The following is a 25,741-nucleotide window of genomic DNA, read 5'->3' on the forward strand; positions in this document are numbered from 1 at the left end:
GTTAATTAAGTATTTAAAAATTTGGACATTTTGGTTAAAGTATTTTAAAGATATAACAATTTTAGGATTGAAATGAACTTTTGTAATGTCATGTGATAATGACATCCTTATATATTGGGATGCAACATAATGTGAGTTTTTAGTTCTGAAGAACTTTGTGATTTTTATTGAATGAAAACACTCACTTGTATAGAAAATAAAATATTGAACTTTCAGTATTTTGTGACATTGTGTTGTGTTTGCCTTTGGTTACTAGTTTGGATTTACACACCTTTCTTCAAGACTATCAATGCCTCATGGTTTAGATGCCCTTTCTGTCATGATCTGGGTCAGAAACTGTAAAGACAAACCATTGAATATATACTTTATACATAGATACAATAAAAATAATACTAAACATTTAATATGTCAAATATACAGAATGTGAAAACAACAGGTATATAGAATAGCATATAGCCTGTAGGCAGAAACTATAGACAGAGACTGCAGATAAAATACAAAATATTGCAATTAAAGCAGAATGGTTAGGATAAAAGACATTGGTGAAGGAAGTGAGGCAACCAGTATCCGTATCTTCGCAATTGTACACTAGTGGTATGTAAATGAATGTCACAAATGTGATTTTTGTATTGGTAATGGAGATTTTTAGTTTATATATAATGCTGTTGTGTCAGCATCAAGGAGTATAACTAGTGAGCAGCATGGCTTTTTTCAGGCAGTTCACTGAATACTCTGTTGTTTGATTGTGAGATCAAGTTCATACGCTTTCAGAACTGATGAATGTCTTTCTTCAGTTTTGGGAGTGCTACAGTCTTCTTCTTCTTAATAATGATAAAACTGTGTTTTTCATGACTCTTTTGTGTGGATAACTGAATGGGGTTAACCAGAAACTTAATATATGTTGGAAGGAAATGTGTTTTTATTGAGGCATTTACCTAAAAAGAATTTCCATGATACACAAGTGTCCATCATAAAAGGTTTGTGAAAGTTTTGAGAAAGATATTTGGTGATGGAAATTAGTGAAACTATTTTTTCTGGAAAATATTTCCCCAGATTTACTAATCTTCCATGCAGGACTAGTCTAGTCCTGCATGGAAGCGGCTGCTTAGGAGCAGGTTGGCAGCATGCCATGCATATTGATGAAAGTGCACTGCTCAACCTCCTAGGCATACATGGAGCGTGTACGAGTGCAGGGAGTATGTCTGAGAGCAGAGTACTCAGAATAAACATGCCCCTGCAAAGTAGAGCAGCAGAAAATGGAAATAAATGAGTGAGGCCTCTCATAGGTGTCTGCATATCCCCACCAATAGTCCCTCATGTGTACAACAGCAACAGTACATATAAATGAACCAAAGAAAACCTGTCATATTTATCGTAAATCCGAGTACAGCTAACGTTAGGTGCTTGGGTGTGCCCATCGCTTATGGTTAAAGCAGCTGAAAAGGCCAAAGAGGATAACAAGGAAGATATATGCAAATGAAGCAGCACAGCAATTGTGAAGTGGACAGGATATCTGCCTAATGAGCAGGCATTCCCGGTTTGAGTCCCACTGTAGCAGATACCATTCTCCATGTGAAATCTGTACATGAAAATTTTTTTTTCTCATATATTTCCTGTATAACCTGCTAAATAACATTAAATGTGAACTGGACGACTGTATTAATAAGGCACTAGTAAGCAGGTGTAAGCACAAATAAGCAGTAGTAAGCATATATAAGCACTAGTAAGTGTGTGTAAGTGCATTTGCACAAGGGTAAGCATTATCTACACAGATTAAGCAAAGTAGAAACTAACTGATTGTTAGAAACTGTAACCAGAGGTTAGCACTGCTTAGCTCCGTGCAAACCTGCACACACCTGTGTACAGCTGCTTTAATGTGCCATAATCACTCAGTACCCAACGGCCCATGTTCTGCCCAGCAACAAAATAAACAGCTCCTGCAAGGCTCAAACCAAGGAACCTGCACACAATAGACAAAGGGAATTACCACTAAGCTTTGACAGATACAAATAAAGTTGATGTCAGAAACATATCATCCAGTCCAGTCATCATGCATGCAACAGCACAGAGAATGTAGACTTACAGCTAGATGGACGTGTGTGTGCAAATATATTACTATCTAAATGGATACAACATATCCATAGATGTAGTCATATATATATATATATATATATATATATATATATATATATATACATATATACATACATATATATAGCTATATATATATATATATATATATATATATATATATATATATATATATATATATATATATATATATATATATATACAGAAAACTATCCACATATATATATATATATACATACATATACAGATATATGAACAGATAAACATGCAAATGCCAACTACACATATATATGTCAACATCCATAAGTCCACATATACACAGCAAGTTACACATATGTACGCAGAGAAATGTCCCCATAGGTATATACGGATATAGTTAGAAATATGTAAGCAAACAGGGTTCCTATCAGCAGACCGAAAATGCATGTTTTCGATTGCATCTTGGTCGAACTGACAAAACTGAAACTGCAAAATATCAAAGCAGCATGTAAGCAAATTCTTTCCCTGGGAAAGAATTCACTTGGCCGCTTCGGTACTTTGCCATTTTTGGCACTGTAGTACAGTCTCGGAGTTGGTATATTTAAGTAGGGGATGTGTGGGGGGCACAGTCCCCCACATCGGGGGGTGTGGGCGGTGAAGCCCCCCACTTAATCTCATGTTTTAATGTGCTTTCTTTCTTTTTTTTTGTTGGAACAGCGATTTTTTTCCCTTGGAAAAAAAATCACTGTTCTGACAGTTCAGTTTTGTAAGCTTTTGCTTATATGGGTTAGATTAATCACCGTTCGCTTACCTAAGCATTCGGTGATCTAATATAGACCCAAGCAAATATATACACCCTCAGAGGTATATATGGCCAGACATCTGTAGATGGCAATGGTAGATTAACAGACACATACATGTCCACATGCACTGTAAAAGGCCTTGACAGGCCCCAAACAATATACGTCACATACGAATTGGCATACCCCCGCCCAGACAAACATGACCACCCTGCAAAACACTACCAAGCTCAATATAATGTATGTGTATCATTGAAATAGGGATTTAAATTAATCCTCAGTCATGTTCCACATGTTGACATCACATCCCCATCTCCCCCACCCACTAGGCAGCCCAAGCAGTAGAGGCCCATCCAACCAAGGCCTTCCATGAGTCATACATGCATTACCCAAAGTTCTGCTTACCCCCACCCACTGCACACATGCAGCCACCATCTCAACCCTGGTTACTGGCGCATAGCTACCACACCACTACACATTACCCCGCCCCCCCACACTCCTCCCCTCGGGACCTATCCCTTATGTTGTCTTGACCCAAGTATCCTAGGTCTGGCACATGCCGTAGTCCATGCATATAGCCATGGGTACCTATGTAACTCTGGGTGTAGACGAAAGTTGTATACCCAATGTTCGCACTGTCCCGCATGGGACGAATGATTACCTGGTACTAGCAATAGATTTCATGAGTGACTCTGTGTACACTAACGGATTTAGTTGTAGGTATCGCAAAGCATACGTGGCACACAAGGTTGGCCGGAATGCACACGAAACAGTACCCAGCAATAACACGCAACCTGACAGGATATGTAGCTAAATATGTAGAGGTATGTGTGTGTATATGTATATACCCATAACTACACGGAGATATACCTCTCTCTCTCTCTCTGTAGTACAAATGTATACATACATAGACAGACATATATAAGTACCCACATATAGATATATACATATGCAGCCACCCATACATCCACGTGTCGTTTTTTATATATATATATATATATATATATATATATATATATATATATATATATATATATATCTCAGTATGCATACATATACAGATATATATATATATATCTATATCTATATATATATATATATATATATATATATATATATCTGTGTGTGTGTGTGTGTGTGTGTGTGTAAATATACACAGATATATAGCTAGGATATGATACAGCTGTTAAGGCTTACATATGTTCACAGGCCGTGCCAATGGGGGTGAGGAGCCCAATCAACAAATGTGTAACATCTACGTAGCATCAAACCCCCCTCAGCTTGACAGGTGAAACATACAAACACACAATAGAAGTAAACAAACCACTGCTTCCAGGACTACAGGCAGGATACTACTAGTGGGAGAGACCCGCCATGTCTAATCTTGAGACAAAGACAAGAATGTCCTTTGTGGTACAAGCCAAAAATTATATAGCTATTCGGCCTTCCAGCCATTACAAATATAACGTATGGCAGGGTAAGCATGTACCCGGATCACAAGGTTGGGGAAGCCTGATGACCCATGGGGTGAGACAACATATGTGATGGGCCCCAAGAAGTCGGGAGTGGGCAGTGTGTACTGTTGTGTTCAGACCCGACCTGCACCCAGAGTAAGAAAGAGTGCCGAAGAGGAGGTGTGGGTGGGGAACTATGGGTATGTAATTATGGGCCTAGGCGTGCAGGTGTTGGCTGAAGTGGTTCTATGTGGACCACCCAAGGGATGTAAGCAATAGTGTGCATTGGGCAGACCCGACACCTAACAGGCAGCCACGCCCGGTACGAGTCCCACAGCAGCAATGTCTAGTTTATATGGCAAAGGACGGTATAACCAGATGAGTTGTTGCAAATCCACTAAATGACACCAAAGTACACATGGTCGCAACACCCCACTGTAGGCATGTAAGCCGAACTAATTGGCATCACAAGGTATTATTGCTGTCCTCACCCCCACCCAGGGGTGTGAGTGTCCAGACCTACCCCCAAATGCAGGGTATATACACAGCTGTCACTGTAGAAGAAATGGCCAGCTGTAGACCTTCCTGTCAGCCATCCTGCACATCCCTGGACATGTCCCCTACTATCAGCCCCTCTGTGTGGCCCAGTAACACCACTTACCTATTGACCCCTGTTTCATTCCTAGTAATGTTCACAGTCACAAGTAGCTGACACCCTCCATACAACTATATTAGCAGAATCTGGAACCCCCAACCCAGGTGTATTACTGCAGCTGTCCCAGATGACACATGTAAATAATACATGAAGGGAAAATTCAAGCACACTTGGATCACCACCTGGCGAAGTCCACCACCCCCCAACTAACACTCCATACCCCTACATCAACTACTGACACTGACACCTCCTGTCCTGCCTCGCATACCTATCCCAACACCCTGCAAACCTGCACTACTGTTCCCCCACCAATCAGTCGAACTACCTAGTATACAGTTAAAATGTCCCCCCCTCCACCTACCCGCCTACATCTTCACTATTCACATCTGTACTACAACACAGGTATGGCATAACTAAACGTAACCCAAATACCTAAGTGTAACCTATCCAGAACTGCTAAACTGGAATTCCACTTCACCTTACACTGACCTTCGTGAACAGTCATACCTGACATGTACACCTGACTTAAACATGTAGAATACCTACTTGTTCAAGAAATAGCACGGGGGTATGCGGCAGGAAGTGGGAGTACACCTGTTTGGGTGGCAGTAAACAATGCCCACACTGGTTAAGCAATGTGGAGGCCAATCCAGTGTAAGACACCATAACCGGAGGTCAGCAAGTCTGAGCCTCGTGCACACCAGTGCATACCTGCCTACACTTCCCCCGCAGTGCCTTATGCACTCTGTAGCCCACAGCCCTCATTGTGGCCAGTAACAACATAATCAGCACTCCCAGGTTCCCACCCTCCCCCACCCTGCACACTATAGTCCAAGTGAGTTACCACAAAGGTATGGCAGATATACAATCAGCTGCTGTTATCACAAACATATCATCCAGCACAGTCAGTCAACAGTATAGGAGATGTATGTAGGTATGCACATTATTACCAGCAAATGTGCACATTGCTCAATCACAGTATTCCCAGCAATCTATGAGTATCAATGAACAGTGCTTGTCCACACATACTGTGAGAACAGTAGTCTTGTATAATACTGAAGACAGGAATGGAAAATGGGACATGCCATGGGAGCGTGCTTCATCCACGGAAGCGAGAGATGAGGCTGGTCTGGTGTGTGAGCAAACAGCTGCTTCTCAAACCCCTGGCAGGATGCTACCAGTGGAAGAAACTGCAGGCCTAAAGCAGATGCCCTATACTGATTGCCTTAAAAAACTCCAGCTATACTCTGTCATATATTGTCTACTTTGAGGCAATCTCTGCTTAACATACAAGGCCCTGTCAAACCCAGAGCTGTTGGACATGCTACATTTAAAGAAATCCCAAACACTCAGAGCCACACACTCCAGGGATCTAAACCTTGTCATCACAATAAATAAAACATACTGGAGGGATAGGTTCCTGAGCCAGAGACTCCCCAGACTCTGTAATAGACTACCCATACATGTCAAGCAGAGCGCCTCTTTGGTCCTCTTCAAAAGGAACCTTGACGATTGGATGGGAGAAAGGAAATTCACCCCAGGGATCACGTCAGTCATCCTGCTAGACAGGGGTCCAATAAGTAAATAGTGTGGGAAGAAATAGCCAGGAAATTGTTATGGATAGGCTTGTATAGGCCCTAGGGCTGATAGCCTAGTACCAACCTATGAACCTATGTAGACCAGCAAAGTCTACTCATGATACAACAACAGGTCCGTCCCTGGTGGGACTCACCAGACTTTGTGGGTCACAATGATGTTTCCACCAGTATCAGAGGAGGAGGATCAAGGGAAGGCTCGAATGTATGTGGACTAAATGGATGAAGAGCCTAGATAAGGTTGCATTCAGACAGTAAAATGGAGGAGTACCGAGACGTGCAGAGAGGGAAATGTGTGGAGATGTGGTATGGCAGAGATAGCAACTGGAGAATGGATGGATGCTGTGTAGGTAGAGCTCGGGGGCCAGGGAAAGGGAGCATGGGTATGACATTAAGGGAGAAATACACAAATTAAGCAGAACTGCAAATGTGTACTGGGCAGAGCATCTGCCTAATGCACACACATTCCCGGTTCGAGTCCCACTGCAGTACATTCTATTTTCCATGTGAAATCGGTATATCAATATCATTTTGCTGTATAACCTACTAAATGACATTTATATTTGAACAGGTGTACTGCATTACACATAGACCCACTCACTATTCATAGGACATGAGACGACACACAGGTATGTATATGCAGACAACCTTTAATGGTGTATTTTACAATAATGTATGCCATTACTTACAGTGCATAGATCTGGACTTATTTAATCAGTGAAGAATGCAAGGCCCACACAAAACAGTAGATGCAGACAGTGCTGATATATAACATACTATGCTGTCCAGGCCAAGCACATCATTTCGTACAACTGTAGACAAAGGATTTGCCATCAAGAGAGGTGACAATAAATAATAACAGATGTAGTTCAGCAGCCGCCAGTTACACCCTGTAGTCAAGGCCTAGGGGGACATTTATTACCTATGCTAATGTCTATGTATCTGTCACATGTATGGACCCTGACCAACAAATGTTGTGGGAGTCCATGATATAACTGGAATGATAGCAGGAATGCTAGCAGTAAATAATGATAGGCCAATACTGAACAACCCCTAACCGTATCACAGCAGGACAAAGCCAGCCATATATGTGGAAGACAGAGGCAGGAAGACAGGGCCATACTTGTAATATTGCTGTTACACACCCTGCAAATTGCTGGTGTTACAGAATTCCTTGCAACATAGTCTTATGCAGGAATAACACATTAGGAACAGAAATGGAAGTAGCCATGTACTGATAGCATGCAACAGACAGATTGCCGGTGATATATCTAGGACAAGACTTGTGTGGTGCACAGGCAAAAGCAAACACACAATCCACTGGCCATCATGTGGATAGGCCCACTGTTGAGAGCTATGCACACAGACTGCATTCCATCCTAAACTACTATGTACACGCAAACACTGCAAGACCAGCAATATGCAATGCAAATAACAACACTACTCACTCTGACTGTAGGTCTGAAAATTCTTAAGATTGTATAGTTGCCCTATATCTGCAAGCCCCGCTGTAATAGGTACTGCAAACTGCCATCTGTAACACTGCTGCCCACATACAGGAAGGATGTCCTCCATACTGGAAAGATAAAGGGATGACGCCCACATGAGTAAGCAATTTATAGTACTGAGTTGCCATGACAATGGTTAACTGAATCACTACACAGCAGGCTGCACACAGTCAGCAACTGCTGCACACTGTTTGGTGCAGACCCCATCACCTGATCATGTGCATCACCTACAAAAGCCATGCTGCAATCCATTCAAATCAACTCATTTGCTCTACTGGAGAGGGAGACAGTCAGAGAGAGAGAGAGAGGAAAAGAAAAAGAGAGAGAGAGAGAGAGAGAGAGAGAGGGAGAGAGAGGAAAAAAAAAAGAAAATATAAAATGAAACTCACACACAGTGGGAAACAAAAACCTACAAGCCAAAACCGGGAAGGAGTCACACCCATCCAAAAGGTATGTAAAACATAACTGTATGTAATTTTATGTAGTATGTGGTATAGATTAATAGGATATACGATGTTGAATTTTTGATATGTGCCATCTGTAGTTGCCCCTGTAATGATGACACACTGAACAACTGCTCTGGACAATACTGTCTGTCCCTGTAAGCAGTGGGACATACCCGCCAACTGTGCAGATCAGCAATGAATGACAAAGATGTCAGCCATAATATCTGTGTATGTTATGTTAGTGTGGACAATAGCCGGTGGTGGAAGTACTGCCGTCATGATAGACACATGGGTGTCAGAGCACACCACTTGCAGGACAGTCATGTTAATGTGTAATGTAGCATGCACAAATGCCATAAGTGTGTAATAGGTGTACCAGCAATCTCACACCATATTTACAACCCTAATGTTAGTCTGTGCTCACATGTGGCACCTGTCTGTATTGCAGCAAGGCAGAACAGTGCAGCTGTGAATGAAAGACAGTCACAGAATGTGGACCAGATGTCTGTATGCACTCCACATATCTGTGTGATACAGAATGTGACATGTATGTGTACAGATACCCAGACACTCATATAGACATAGGTATATCAACAACGTACAACATATATCTACACATATATGTACATAGATGTATATTTATACACACACACATATATATATATATATATATATATATATATATATATATATATATATATATTTATATATTGGCACTGACAGTGGCATGCAGGTGAAATAGTCTGTAACAGGCCAGCAAAGATAAGTCTCCCCACAGGGAACATGGCTACAAACACATAGCACAAAGCTTAGCACAATACAACATATGTCCCAATAGTAGGTAAGCAACTGACATAACAATTGCAGTCTGTGAACAGTTTGTTGTAGCTGATATGGTGGGAGGAGACAAATATGTGTATTAAGAACTATGGTAACCCTGCTGTATGGGTGGCTCAAACCTGTTTCCATCTTTTTGTCTTCCAGGAAACATATCACATAGTCGTCTTCTCACATACAGCACCGCTGAGACAAAGATCATTATTGATCACCTGGTACAGCACTACAAACTGCTGTTTGGGCAGACAGCCCACAACCAGAAGGAGAGGACCACCCTGTGGAATGAGCTAGTCCACAGGGTCAATGATGCCGGACTGCATAACAGCAGCTATGAACAGGTCCAGCATCATTGCACCAATCTGCTTCACCATGTACATCGGCATGCAGCTGCCATAAGGGGGGACCACCTGGCCATCTGCAGCATCAACACCTGGCAGGGCACATCTTGGAGATGGGTGCCAATGACACACCAGCTGAGGAGCATGCAGGTAAGGCCCCAGAGCACATCGGTACCCTACTCTTGTGTATGCATCTGCATCTGTACAGGTACATCATGCAAAACTGAGATGTCATATACATAGTCTGCTGCTATGTAGTAGTAGTAATAAACAGTTCTGTATAAGCTGTAATATTGTGTAACTCTACTGTTGATGTAACGTAATGCTACACTCACCTTTTATGAATTCCACAGCTGTGGCCACTGACATCATCTTTCTCACACTCCTATGTAGGTCCCTCCAGGATACCACCACGGCAGCAGCCCGTAGCCGGTGAGTATAGCTCATGTTCATGCATGATGATAAACTGGGCATGTAATAGCTATGGGATATCCCATGCACACATCTAACAAACCTACCCATACTGCATGCTCTTCACGTTCACTTTTTTTGCTGTGAAATGCATTGCATCACAGTAGAGACTATGTTGGGGTATTGGAAGGGTACAACAGACACAAGCAAGATAACTAATATCCTGTCAATGTGCAATGTGTCCACATGGATGTGAAGTGTGGCAGGACACACAACATGCATTAGGGACATGTGTGACTCAACACCACAATGGCTGCAGCCACACACAGTCAGGTTAAGTAAATGTTGCAGACATAACCCTGAACTCACAGCACTCGTGACAGCAGTGTGTGCACACTAAGGGATGTGCACATGAGTAGACCTTGCAACCATGCAGAGGTCTGGGACATGTGTAGGGCACCCCCCACAGGCATGGTAAGGTTCGCTGGTTGTCAGTGTAATAGTCATGTACTGGTCATACATACACTGCTGATGTTGTGATCTATAACGCAGACATCAGGCATCCACAACTGATAGCTGTTCACATATCATCCCAGGTATGAGTTGCAACAACACATAGAAGCTGTGAGCATTGGAACTGACGTAACCAACACAGTACTACAGATGCATCAATGGTTTCTACACATGCGAGGTATGGTGCACAGTACAACGCAGGGTGCGGAACAGGTCTACAGTATCACTTTGTGCATGGGTGCAGTGTTAACACGGGGAAGGGCCATCACCTACCAACACAGCCCATTCCTCACACACATGTATACTGCCACTAGCATGAAGTCACTATAGTTGCACTGCATGCTGTTGAGCACCATATGAAATGCATGTTGACAGAAGGGTTATGGGAGGACTGTGTGTACAAATGTGCAAATCCACGTGTGTGTGTGTGTGTGTGTGTGTGTGTGTGTGTGTGTGTGTGTGTGTGTGTGTGTGTGTGCGCGCATGTGTGTGTGTGTCCATGTATGCACAGGCAATAGTGGGATTGACCACATGGCAGTACTTCCCCTTGGGATTGTGTTGTACATGGAGTGAAACATGGGACACCAGGACAACCTGTCAGGTATGTGAACACAGGACAGCTGATAGCATAACAAGGTCTGTAGCATGGAGCATGCATTGGGGGGTGCAGTACATACTAGCTGTACACATCATATTGCCAGCAGCAGAAAGGTAACTGGCTACCCACATATGCAGCACTACAAATGCAATGGGGAATTACCAAAGCACACCAGTGAGTGTATCCAGGTAGTACTGTTGTCTGCATGATGGGCTGCTTGTGCAGCAGATGTGGCATGGACTGAGCAAGACTGTAGTATGAGGCTTTGGTGTGTGACATATGTAGTGAATGTAGCAGCCTCAACCATATAGTGGCCTCGTACACCCTTACTGCCCATACACAGGGTAATACAGGGTGCCAGCAGTGAGGCCATGTACAACCTACTCCACCCAAGTCAGGGAGGCAATGGAGTAACAGGTCAGGTGTTGTAACCACATGTGTAGGCATGGAGAGGAATGATATGTTAATGGGCAGTAGTGATGCGTGTATATTAGCAAGTGACATGCAGGATGGGGAACATATGTAACTGGCTGTGGGACTGTCTGTAAACTCAGGGAAAGTGAGGTAGTAAGGTGGCTGTCAGTGTGAGTGTGTGTGAGTGTGTGTACTGTTATGCAATGCTGTACAGATCTTAAAGTGTGTATTTGTTTCCCCCACAGGTGGCGAGGTGGGTCAGGGTCCCTCCTGCAAGCAAACTGAGGTAGGTGTCCCTACAGACACCGATGAAGATGATGGTACAGGTGAGGCACAGGTTGCGTTGTCAGAGGCTGACACTGCACCAACATGTGACGTCACCTTCCTAGCCACCTCAAGCCCGCACACAGTTACAGTGCCCCTACAAAACCCCATCACATGTGGCCATAGCAGGGGGACAGTTGGCACTTGGTGGCAATGAACAGCAAAGTGTAGTGTCCATGCCAACTGTGTCGGGTCACAGTCGGCATAGCCAGATGTCCAGAAGGCCACCACATCAGCAGATGTACTGCAGTGCTCATGGGGTGACCGAAGGTTATCATGCCCCTGGCAGAGGCACCACAACTGGTACCACCAGGAGCATGTTTCAGGCCATAATGGAGGCACAGGCACATATGGAAATGCACATCAGACAAGGCCTGAGGCTGCAGAGGTCTGCTTTTGCAGCTGTAAGTGGCAACCTTCATGAACTCGCTGGTGCCTTCCGTGAATATACTGAGGTCATGGATAGACAGTGAGGTAAGATGTTTGGCCTCCTTGACCATGGTATGTCTATGCTAGAACGTGTGGTGGGAGGGGTGCGATGGCCACGTGGACGTAGGTCAGAGACACCAGCAACTGGCAGTCAACATGGATGTGCCAGGACGCCCAGCCACTCCTGTAGTGGCTGAACCAACCTCAGCACACCACAGGGGCTGCTGTCCACACCACACCACAGCAGGTTTCGTGCACTTGGCCCTGGCCAGTCCCAGACAGGACATGGTTCCAGCAGACATATGTCATCATCAGGGGAGAGTAGCACCTCAAGGTCTGTACCTGCACGTGCCCATGGAACCCCTGGCAGGCACAGTCATTGTGTCCATGGTTGGAGGCAGTGAACTGCACACACTGCCACGTATGGTCTGCAGCTGTCCAACATCACCCATATAGGGCAGCCACATGGCGGAACTGTGTGCATACATACCCATACACTATGCAACCACACGTAGGGCGACCCCATACTGACACCCATCACATCACCACATCCCAATCAATGAACCACACCCCTCACCGACACACATGGTGATACATGTTTGGACCACCCACGGCCTCTGGCAAACCTGCAACACATCCTGTGCATATGATGACACCTGTACTACATTTCTGTCATCCATAACATCGATTTAGAGACAGGCTATTACGGTTCTGATGCACACGGTGACTGTAATGGAGTGCCGCAATGTACCGCAGTGTAGAATGTAGTCAGGGGTAATGTGTACTGCATACATATCAGGTAGTGTAGCCAAGCAGCTAAGATGACTTGGACACACCCTGTGCATATGATGATACCTGTGCCGCATCCCTGTCATCCATAACGTCAATGCAGGGACAGGCTAACATGGTTCTGATGCACACGGTGACTGTGATAGAGTGCTGTAATGTACTGCAGTGTAGAATGTAGTCAGGGGTAATGTGTACTGCATACATGTCAGGTAGTTTAGCCATGCAGCTATGATGTATCTCAGCTATTGGTAACACCAGTTGTTATCCCCATACTGTCATCCATTTGTGCTGTAGGCATACATGTGTCAAAAGGGTATGTCCGTGTGGTGACACCATGGCCGTGACATATGTGTTGTACAGTTGCACACATGCCACAGGTATGTATAACAGTTACTGGTCATGCAAAATTGACCAGTGGCCTGCTGGTACAGATATAATCTGCACCCTTTTGTGAACCCATCCACATACACACATATCCTTACTTGGCAACACTGTATCTAGACCCCAACCTAGGTATGTATTGCTACTGAACTCTGTGGCTGTCATTGCACACACAACACCATCTGTAGGGTGAGGTGTGTACCAGGTCATGTGCTACATGCAGACCATCCACAGACATGTACAATATGGTAATGGGGGATGTAATGTTTGTATATGGATAATACATAGTGTGTCATACCATCATATACACATTGACTGACACATAACAGGTAGACACGCATCTTAGAGACCTGGTTGTATAGTTGCTAACTAACCAGTCCATGTGTCCAATGTGTTACAGGTAGGCTGCACACAGCACATGTGTAACTGGGCTGTTTCCTGTTATCTGTTACCTGTATGGGTGATGGTGACATTGGCCACCTGAAAGTGGTATGTGGGCCATATACTAGGTGTACCATGGTATAAAGACAGTGTACAGAGCACACACATCCCCCACTGGATATTGTACTCACTGGAACCCATCTTGATACTCTGACATACCCACTATCACACATTGGCCAAAACACCAAAATAACCCATTGCATATCACAAAAGTGGTACCACAGGGATATGCATGTGATGCACACACCACAGGCATAGTAGGGTGTTGCATTGTATTGCCACATCTATGGGCAACAACAACAATATCCATACTACTATGTGGCAATGTGTATTGTAATAGGAGTATGTGGACTCGGAATGGTGTACCCTACAGATATGCACACCCTACAGATATGCACACATGCACATATACACACATGTGGCAGACCTCAATGGGATTCCCATGCCTACTGACCCATTGGTACAACACTGTTGTGCTGGTACTGCAAGGCACATGTAGCTGTTAGGGAGAGGAGTGTAACAGGCTACATGTTACGTTAATGGGGTTGATAGGCACCACACACTATACGAGTAGTAAAAATAGGCACCCCCCCAGCCAAACACATCTGCCCTGCAATACACTACCAAGTGTTGGAGATCCCATAACCAGGGCCAGTGACAATATGGGCACATGATGTTACCTGTACTACATCCCACCTGCAAGATGTCAGGCTGGTATTGGTAACATATCATGCAGAACAGTCTGGCTCCCAGGTAATGTATTATGTGGAAGCCATCAACATTACCAGGCTACAGATACACAGACACAGATATGCAGATACAGGTATACACACACACACATATATATATATATATATATATATATATATATATATATATATATATATATATATATACATATACATGTGACTACACATACACATGCAGTTATATGTACAGTAGGATACATAAGTGGAAGGTGCACACAAAATGGAACAGCCACTATTCCTACAGTTGACCCCTGAATGACTGGACACTGTATGTGCCACCCATACAAATGACAATCATTGCCTGTAACATACACCCACAGAGAGGTCATAAGTAAAACAACACCCACAGGTTTGCAAACATGGAAACCTTTAATATTGTACTATTACATTTCTACATGCCATGCCATATAGCTGTTCAGATGCTGAGAACTATATCAATGGAGTGATGCTACAGTGGACCAGTTATAGTCATACAGTAGTCTGGAAAGGTTCACAGCTATTGCTGTCCAGGCCAAGCCATTCACATTGTACAATAAGAAAGACACACTGGGCCACACGATACCTAACAATCAACAGTATGTAATCCAGGTGTGTAGTTTAGCAGCATCTATCTACACACTGTACAAACACAGTAGGTGCAATAGACATCATATGACCACATGGGCTGTAACTGCTACATAACATGGCATAACTGACACCATAATGAGCACACCAACACACAGAACAAGTTTGTATGGCAGGGGGCAGTAGTCCTGCATTACCAAGATCCATGGCAGTAATGTGTATATAGGTAAAGCATATGGTACTGTACATCCAAATACCTTAAGGCAGCTCAGCCATGATACTCCCACATTTTGTAGCAGCCTAGATCATTTCTGGTGCTTTGCTTCTAGACTCAATAATACAGGGCCATATACCACTGTTACATACACTGGGCTCTGCAGTGCATGAGGGCACACATGCATTGTGTAGGTGGCGCCCACACATATATGGCCCCAGCCCCACCATATGTGTGGGGGTTACAATGGCAGTAGACTGATGGCAGACATGGCAGTGTGTTATACTCCCAGCCCACTATGAATCAACCACCAACATCATGACATATGTGCAAAGCTGGGTATGTAGGTGATGGACAGAGGCTGAAATACAGGCACATATGTGGACAACTGTTGCCATACACTAAGCAAAGTGCAGGTGTTACAGGATAGTCTGTAACATACCCTTAGTCAGGGAATTGATGGTAGAGATGATCATGGATGTAGCCATGTACCGGTAACACGCAACACACACACTGCCAGTGTATTATCTGACACAAGACCTGTGTGGTGGACAGACAAGACATGATAGGCACAGCTTCGGCTGGCATGAGGATAGGCCCACAGTCGTGTGCTATGCAGATGGACTGCATTCCATGGCAAACTAGTATATACACTCACACCCTGTTACACCAGTGCTGTACAAAGCATAACACGACTCTACTCGTAGTCTGTCTGTACTTACTGATCCTCCTACAAATATGTGGCTGCCCTGAGTGTGCTGGTTCTCCTGTAAGGGGTATTGCTACATGCTGTCAGTAGCACTGCTGCTCACACACAGCATGGATACCCATCACACAGGAGATGTAATGGGACCACACACACATGATGTGAGAATCTATAGTAGCTGGTTGCCATGACAGTGTTAATTTGGTGTAGTACACATGTGTAATCACATATCTGGCTATCTGGATAGGTATATGTACATATATTCCCACCATATGTCCTGGAAATGAAGTGTAGGCCAACCCCAGCCCATATGTTCCCAATGTTGTAGTTGCAGGGGATGTCAGGTATGTATAGCAGGTATACTAGTAGACTATTGCTACTGTCATTGGGATTGTCTTCACAGACATGGTGTGTGTGGGAGATCACATCTGCTTTTAACATGTGCCATTGGTTACTGAACGACATCCAAAGGACATCAGTGTACAGTACTGCTGCTAGCACACCATGCAGCTGTGGACTGCAGCAGAGATATTGGCCAATATATGTGGAGGGTCTGACATAATCTGTACAGTCCAGAGGTATACCCATAAGTCCTTAGTGCTACACATGTGCACCACGCCTGACAATATGGATGTGGATGGCCATGTAGATGGGCATAACATATAATGACCGGTATATGATGTCCACCATAGGTCATGCATTCTCACTCCCTTGCCTGGCCTGTAATGGTATGACCACTGGTACAGGCGTGCCATGGCCACATACTACACAACAGGTATTGACATACATCTGCAACTGCCCTGTCTGACATACATGACTGTTAGGGGAGGACCAGCAGTGGGACATCTGACTAGTATTTGCACATGACATCCCACTGGGTAGGTACACTCAGCTGCTAGGTATGTCACAATGCACTGTGCAGGCTGCAGGCAGACTGGCTCAACACTGGCCTACATCTCCCAAGGGGAATGCACATGTACCTGCATATAAAGCAGGCTCAACAAGCATGTCACAGCACAGGGTAAGATACACCTGTGTGACAGTGTATATCCACAACCAATGTGAACACAGCCACAGCCACATATGCTTAGCTAGCATGGTATTACAGTATATAGAATATGTGTTCTACACCATCCTCATATGTGCCACTCACAGATTGACCCTACATATACTGGCCTGCTACACAGTTTGGTCTGGTGGCTGTCTGTGGTATGGGACATGTGTGTTTATGGCCCTACAAACATGTATGCCACTACAGTACCATACAGCAGGGCAGCATGTAACATCTGATAGTAGGTAAACTAGAACAATGTCATCTACCACAGTCTGTACACAGGCTAAGGTATATATCAACACTACACATACTGTCGACATTCACCATAGGTACACAGACCTCAGTACTGTACGAACATCCACAGAATGTGCAGGTAATGTCATGTAATGTAACCCCTACTGTACATAGCATGTGTAGCAGTCAGATATATCAGTGGCTTGTTCTCAGATATGATGCCACAAAGTATGGTGTACAGCACATATGCACCACTTCATGCACGACATATGTACAGAGGTTGACAGAGGTGTAGCTGGGAGCATATACACAGGGCCAATATTGACATGTTGCTGTGATAACTACATACATTTACTGTTGTTACAACATATGTCCTTTGAGGGATATGACGTCTGTGACTACCACAGCTTTCTCCATCTGCTGACTGCAATCCTCACACGACCTTCAGCAGTCAACAGCTAGATGCTCTGTGGGTGACACATGCAACCACAGACACAACACTGCACAGGCTGCAGATGACCCTGCAGCTGGAGATACCCCACCAACATGGAACTGACATGGTAGGTATTGAGACATGTACAACTGCCATATCCACACAAACACTGTGAAAGTATCATTACTCCAAATGCAGTATAGTGGCACTTACAGTCTGTAGTCAGGTCAGGCACATCCACTCTTGTTTGTTGCACTGTTTCCACAGTGTATGTTGTTAGAGGTACACCACACTCCATCTGAGATGCTGTTTAGCACACGACAGATCTAGTTCCTTTTCACAGTTGGTAAAAAGGGCCAACACCACCATCATGTTCACAGGTATTGTAGTGTGTTTTCATACAATTGGCTATGGGAATGTTACCACCGCTGTTTCACATGCAATCAGCTAGGGGAGGGCTGTGATTCATGCAGAGGCCATCAGCTGATCATGAGCATTACTTACATTACACATGCTGCTGCCTAAGCAAAGCAGGTGTATGTCTTCATGTCCACCTGAGAGGGGGTGAGGGATGCAGACAGAGGCAAATACGTGTCAGGGAGGGGTGGGAGGGTAAAACTGAAGCATGTTTGTGTCACACATCTAGCAGCACAGGGTATCAAACCCCTGACAACTATGTAGTGCTAGCACAGTTCACTGCAATTATTGGCTGCACCACATGGGTTACCTGTTGTGGGGCACTCAGAACATATATGTGATGATGAGTGACATCTACAACAGGGATACAGTAGCTGTATGGTAGGTAACATACACGTGCCTGTTGGCATGAACAGGTGCCATCATCAATACAGCCACACTCTTACAAGGACACACACATTGACACACATGGCAGGGCCAGGTGTTCAACTCATCAGTTGTGGGATTGCCACATTACATCACTGTGCAGGTATCCCATGCACCACACAGGTCATAAGTGGGCTGTATGGGCAAAGGGTATGGGAAGGTGTCTGACATCAGACAGCATGCAGCAGTATGTCCATGGGGGTTGCAGGGTGTGTGGATGTGAACATCTGCATCATGCAACACACACATAAAGACACAGGGTGCCAGTACTGACATGCAAGGGTACATGTCTGCACAGGTGTGTGGTGTTCGACTGCGCCAGGTGGCTGTCCAAGGCTAGGTGATGGGTGTACCTTGGCATCAGGCCACATGACGATGGTCTGCAGTGATGTAGTATCTGCATTTACCCACACAGGTGGATATTGTATCCCCCATCTGGTCACCTGGGTGACTACTGTATGCGGGCAATGCTGTGCATCGCTTGCCATGTATATATTCCTTCATCCATGATATTGAGGGCATCTGGGATGTGCACACCTCCCACATGCATGTACAGTGACATGTGGAACTGTACCTGAGGTGTCTGGTCCATGTTGTGAACACAAATTATCATCAGAATTGCCAGTCCTGCCCATCTGTGGTGGGAGCTGGTAATGGACAGCAGCTTTACCCTGCACCTACATGGAGTGCATGCTATCAGCATTCCTTGGTGTCAGTGGCATCTGTCCATATGGGCATGTTGTCAGGCATGGTATGTCTATTGTGGGTCACATGTGATGGCACCACAGGTGGTGCAGGTGTCCACTGGGGAATATGGGGGAGGCGCACTGTCTGCACATATGTGCATATTGGACAGAAGGACTTGGTGTCATGCACTCTCTGGCCCACCACTGTCACTCCATAGTTACTATCAGTGGCAAATATGCAGTGTACTGTCCACATATTTGCTGATACCTAGGCATATGTGTGTGTGTATGACACATGGGGTGAAAGTGTGTTCTGGGTAATACTGGGGTTGCTAATTGTGATTGCCTGGACTTGATGTCACATGTCTGAGTATGGCTCTGCACCCTGGCCTCTCAGCCATATCACATGTGTTATTCCTATACAGTGGTCATTGTGATATATAGTATGGTCACCATATAAGAATATGCAAACCCACTCCACATTGGTCACATAGTCACAACCACCTCTACACAGGATACGGGTTACAAACACACACTCACCTGTCATGTTTGGGAGTAGAACCCCTACCTAACTAGTGTATTACAATACAGCACTACACAGTTATAGTATGCACCATGGATATTACTGGAGTAGTCTTTGCCCAAAAGTATATTTCACAATGACTGACATCAGCAGAATTGCCAAAGTAGGGCATTTGAAATGACTGTGAGAGACTAGCCTAAAATGCATTGCTCCCTACACAGACAGTGACAAATGCAATACATCCAGAACTGTCATGTGTGGGGATGAAACCCAACCACGCTTCTATTTCACATTACAGCAGTAAGCAGTTACAGGATGTGCTATGGTGATTACTGGTTTAAAACCTTCCCAGAGGTGTATTTGTAGGTGTGTGACACTGGCAGCCTTGCCAAAAGTGGATATGTGAAATGTGAGTACCCTAAAAGCATTGCTCTTTACACAGTCAGACATGCACACAAAGACAGACACGCACTCACACATGCAGTTGTCAGATTTGGGGTTGGAACTCCTACCTAATTAGCTTATCATACTATAGCGGTACACAGTTATGGGATGTGCTAAAGAGTTTACTGAGCTATAGCCTTCCCAGGGGAGTATTTCTAGGTGGGTGACATCAGCAGCCTTGCCACAGTTGGGTATGTGAAATGTAAGGGGTGTGAGTACCCTAAAAGGATTGCTCTCTACACAGTCAGACATGCACACACACAGACACAGTTGACAGGTCAGGGCTAGAATTCCCAACTAACTCCTTAATTGCACTATGGCCATACGATGTTACGGGACGTGCTATGGACTACAATCATCCCAGAGGTGTATTTCAAGGTACGTGACATCAGCAGCCTTGCCAAAGGTAGGTATTTGACTTGTAAGGGATGTGAGTAGCCTAAAAAGCATTGTTATCTACACAGTCAGTGACAGACAGACACGCACACAGACTCACACATGCACAGTTACCACATCTGGGGTTTGACCTTCTATCAAATTATATTATCACATTACAACAGTACGCAGTTACAGCATGCACTACAGAGATTACTGGGCTACAGCTTTCTCAGGGGAGTATTTCTAGGTGGGTGACATCAGCAGCCTTGCCAAACTTGGGTATTTGAAATGTAAGAGGTGTGAGTACCCTAAAAACATTGCTCTCTACACAGTCAGGCATGCACACATAGTTGGCAGGTTGGGGGCTAGAACTCCCGAATAACTCTTTAATCATACTATGGCCATACAATGTTACAGGATGTGCTATGGAGATTTCTGAGCTATGATTGTCCCAGAGGTGTATTTCCAGGTGCGTGACATCAGCAGCCTTGCCAAAGGTGGGTATTTGACTTGTAAGGGGTGTGAGTAGCCTAAAAAGTATTGCTCTCTACACTGTCAGTGACAGACAGACATGCACACACAGAATCACACACGCACAGTTGCCATGTCTGGGGTTTGACCTCCTACCTAACTACATTATCACACTACAGCAGTACGCAGTTACAGCATGCGCTACAGAGATTACTGGGTTACAGCTTTCACAGGGGAGTATTTTTAGGTGGGTGACATCAGCAGCCTTGCCAAAATTGGGTACGTGAAATGTAAGGGGTGTGAGTACCCTAAAAGCATTGCTGTCTACACAGTCAGACATGCACACATACACACACAGTTGGCAGGTCAGGGGCTAGAACTCTCAACTAACTCTTTAATTGCACTATGACCATATGATGTTACAGGACGTGCTACATAAATTACTGGACTATGACCATCCCAGAGGTGTATTTCAAGTTGTATGACATCAGCAGCCTTGCCAAAGGTGGGTATTTGACTTCTAAGGGGTGTGAGAAGCCTAAAAATCATTGCTCTATACACAGTCAGTGGCAGACAGACACTCATGCATAAGCGCACATGCAGACTCACACACACACAGTTGCCACGTCTGGGGTTTGACCTCCTACCTAATTACATTATCACACTACAGCAGTATGCGGTTACAGCATGTGCGACAGAGATTGCTGGGCTACAGCTTTCCCAGGGGAGTATTTCTAGGTGGGTGACATCAGCAGCCTTGCCATAGTTAGGTATGTGAAATGTAAGGGGTGTGAGTACCCTAAAAGCATTGCTCTCTACACAGTCAGACATGCATGCATACACACACAGTTGGCAGCTAGAATTCCTGACTAACTCCTTAATCACACTATGGCCATACAATCTTACGGGACATGCTAAAGAGATTACTGGGCTACAATCATCCCAGAGCTGTATTTCAAGGTGTGTGACATCAGCAGCCTTGCCAAAGGTGAGTATTTGACTTGTATGAGTTATGAGTAGCCTAAAAATCACTGCTCGTTACACAGTCAGTGACAGACAGACACGCACACACAGACTCACACATGCACAGTTGCCACATCTGGGGTTTGATCTCTTACTTAACTACATTATCACACTACAGCAGTATGCAGTTACAGCATGTGCTACAGAGATTACTGGGCTACAGCTTTTCCAGGAGAGGATTTCTAGGTGGGTGACATCAGACATCAGCAGCCTTGCCAATGGTGGGTATGTAAATAGTAAGAGGTGTGAGTAGCCTAAAAGGCATTGTTCTCTACACAGTCAGTAAGAGACAGATACACACATGAACAGTGACACACACACACACACACACACACACACTTGCCATGTCTGGGGTTACAACTCCTACCGTATGCAGTTATGAGATGCGCCATGGAGATTACTGGCCTACAACTCTCCCAAAGGTGTATTTCACATTGGATAACCTCAGAAGGCTTGTCAGGCTACTGCTATGGGGTGGCCTGTGTGTTCATGGCCCATACACCATTCATGTATGGGTGACATGCGACAAGCAGCCACACATGGTATCATATGTCACAGGCACATGTATAGGGCAACTAGCTGACTATGTCCTTGTACAGCCATGTTGCACAGCTGTCAATTAAACCACATAGTCTGTGGTGCTGACAGGTACTGGTTGCTAGTAACTGCAGTGTGTGACATCTGCACCTGATGTGTTTGGGTCCCTTTGCTGTGTGCTGGGTGGGGCAGGCATGGATGGCTCCTTGTCACGGTCACCCTCTTCAACTCATCTATATCCATCTACCTTTGGCTTATTATGGTGTGTTGTCCTTACATATATGTCTGTATTCCTATCCACTGTGTATGCAAGGCATGAGTGGTGCATACTGACATGTGTCTGCACTAACAATTGCAACCGCTGGAAGTGTCTGGTCCACTGGTGTTTGCATACATGGCCTTCATGTGTTTAAGTATGTGAGTATGCCCAGTATGAGTATGTTGATGACTTGACATTGCCTTCATTTCTCTAAGTGTGTGAGCATGCCCAGTAAGGCCATATGTTTTGCATGTGTGGAGCATGTCCAGTGGTTTGTACTGCACAGCTGAGCTTTGTGTTGTACACCGGCAGGTAGCATGTTGTGTCTGCAGGGTATCCACCAATCATTTGGCATTGACTGTTGCAACATGTCTGCATAGCGGGGGAACACTTGACTATTTCTATGTTTCTACACAGGAATGGGGGTAGCGCACCTGACTGTTACTGTATTTCTATGTGGGGTTGGGGGGGCACACCTGAGAGTTGTACACATTTGCTAGGACTGTATTTTTATGTCCTGTAGTCCATTTCAGTCAGTAGTCTTATATATCATGCTAGCTAAGTCATACCGGTGAACTACTGTTCTTATCTTTTGATTGCATACACATAAGTTTCTGACTTCCTATCCATCACAACTGACATTCCACAACCTGCCCTGCTGTAGTCTGTCCGTGTAGCCTAGGTAGGGGTTACCCATACCCCTCATTCAGAGGCCACAGTACGGCATTTGTTTGTGTTTGTCTACACCTGTCCTGCTGGCTGTGACTGTTGTTGGGCATGTGACTGCCCCTCCTGACTGGCATGTGTGAGTCCCTTATCTTCTGGGTGTCTCAGTATTGATGGTGGTGCTGCAGGGATGCCTTTGTCAAATGCACATAGTACACTGCCTACACATGGTTAGGCACAGGTAGTGTAATAGATATATGGAGGCAAGTGTAAAATACAAAACCTCACCAGTCCAAAAACACCAAGGATTTTGTGGATTATTAAATGTTTGGTAAAGAAGATCTTGTAGCCTTATTTCCTCCACAGGTAGTGTAATGTTTGGCATCCCTTTTACTGTATGTGAGAGTCAGAGAGAGGTGCTATTCCCTGGGTCCCTCCCATGTCATTGTATGTGCTACGCGTTGCCACATTGCCAGGGCCAGGGCATACTGGGCACACCTCCTTCTGCCTACTGGGGCAGGCTCAGGTTGTTCCTCCTCTGAGTCACTCTGTGCCTGTGCAGGCCTTGGCATTGGTGGGGGGCTATGTGGCCCTGCCCTTTGCTGATCCTACTGCTGCTGTTTCCACAGGATCATATTGTGTAGCATGGCACATACAAGGATGATTTGGGTACATGTAGTTGGTGAGTACTGCAAGGCTCCACCGGATGTGTCCAGGCACTGGAACTGTGGCTTGAGCATCCCAAACACATGCTCTATTATGATTCTTGTTTGTGCGTGTGCTTCATTATGGAGTTCTTGTTCGGGTGTGTGTGCATTTCTGATGGATGTCATCAGCCATGGCTCCAGTACGTATCCAGCTTCCCCCACTAGGTGACCATGTGAGATGCCCCCATTGACAAATTTCTGGTACAGCTGCATCAGATGCCAGATGTGGGAATCATGATAACTTCCAGCTTCCAGGGCAGCGAGCACACATGTTCAGTATTATAGGTTCATAGGTTCATAGGTAGATACTAGGCTATTGCCCTAGGGCATTTATAAGCCTAGCCAGAGTGTATCTGGCTTCTGCCTCCCTATTAGATTAGCCTACTGTGCCTCTGTAAAGTAGGTCACAGAGGGTACCCTTTTAAGATTAGTTTACTATGCCTCTGTCTAGCAGGGATACAGAAGAGATCCCAGGGGTGAATTTGTGATTTTCCATCCACGCGTCCAGATTTCGCTTGAAGAGGGTCAGGGAGGGGTTATGTCTAACATGAACTGGGATTCTATTCCAGAGTGAGGGGAGCCTCTGGGAAATGAATCTGTCTCTCCAGCATGTCCTATTTATTTTTGTGCTGAGGTTAAGGTCCCTGGAGCGTGTAGCTCTAAGGGACTTGGATTTTGTGATGTGGAGCATGTCCATTAATTCTGGGTTTGACATGGCTTTGTACGTCAGGCATAGATCGCCTCTGAGTAGGCGGTAAGCAACTGAGTAGAGCTGGAGTTTTTTAGTCAAGCTGCATAGGACATCTGTTTGTAGCCCATGATCCTCTTGGTGAGGTACTTTTGGGTCTCTCCAGTTGCTGCAGGTGTCGGGTAAGGTACATCGCAAAAGGGGCATTGTATTCAATTATGGGCCTGATGAGTGATGAGTAGAGGGGCACAATGACCTCTCTTGATCTAGATGTGAACCCTTTCATGATAAGGTGGGCTATATAGAAGGTCTTTCTAACCACTTTGGCAACGTGATTATCAAAGGAGAGATTACTATCTACGTTGGTCTCCAAATCTCTAATTACTTCTTCCGTACCTATGTGGTAATTTGTGGGCACCTTGTTTTTCCCAATGGGAATGACTATGCACTTTTTAGCATTTAGCTTGAGGCCGTGGCTCTGGCACCAAGCATCTATCTCTGTGAGACCCTTTTGGAAGATACAAACGGATAAAATCCCAAAAAATACCGACCAGGTAAA

The sequence above is a fragment of the Protopterus annectens genome, chromosome 1.part2, assembly GCF_019279795.1.
Source record: "Protopterus annectens isolate FY-2018-M chromosome 1.part2, PAN1.0, whole genome shotgun sequence".
Taxonomy (NCBI): domain Eukaryota; kingdom Metazoa; phylum Chordata; order Ceratodontiformes; family Protopteridae; genus Protopterus; species Protopterus annectens.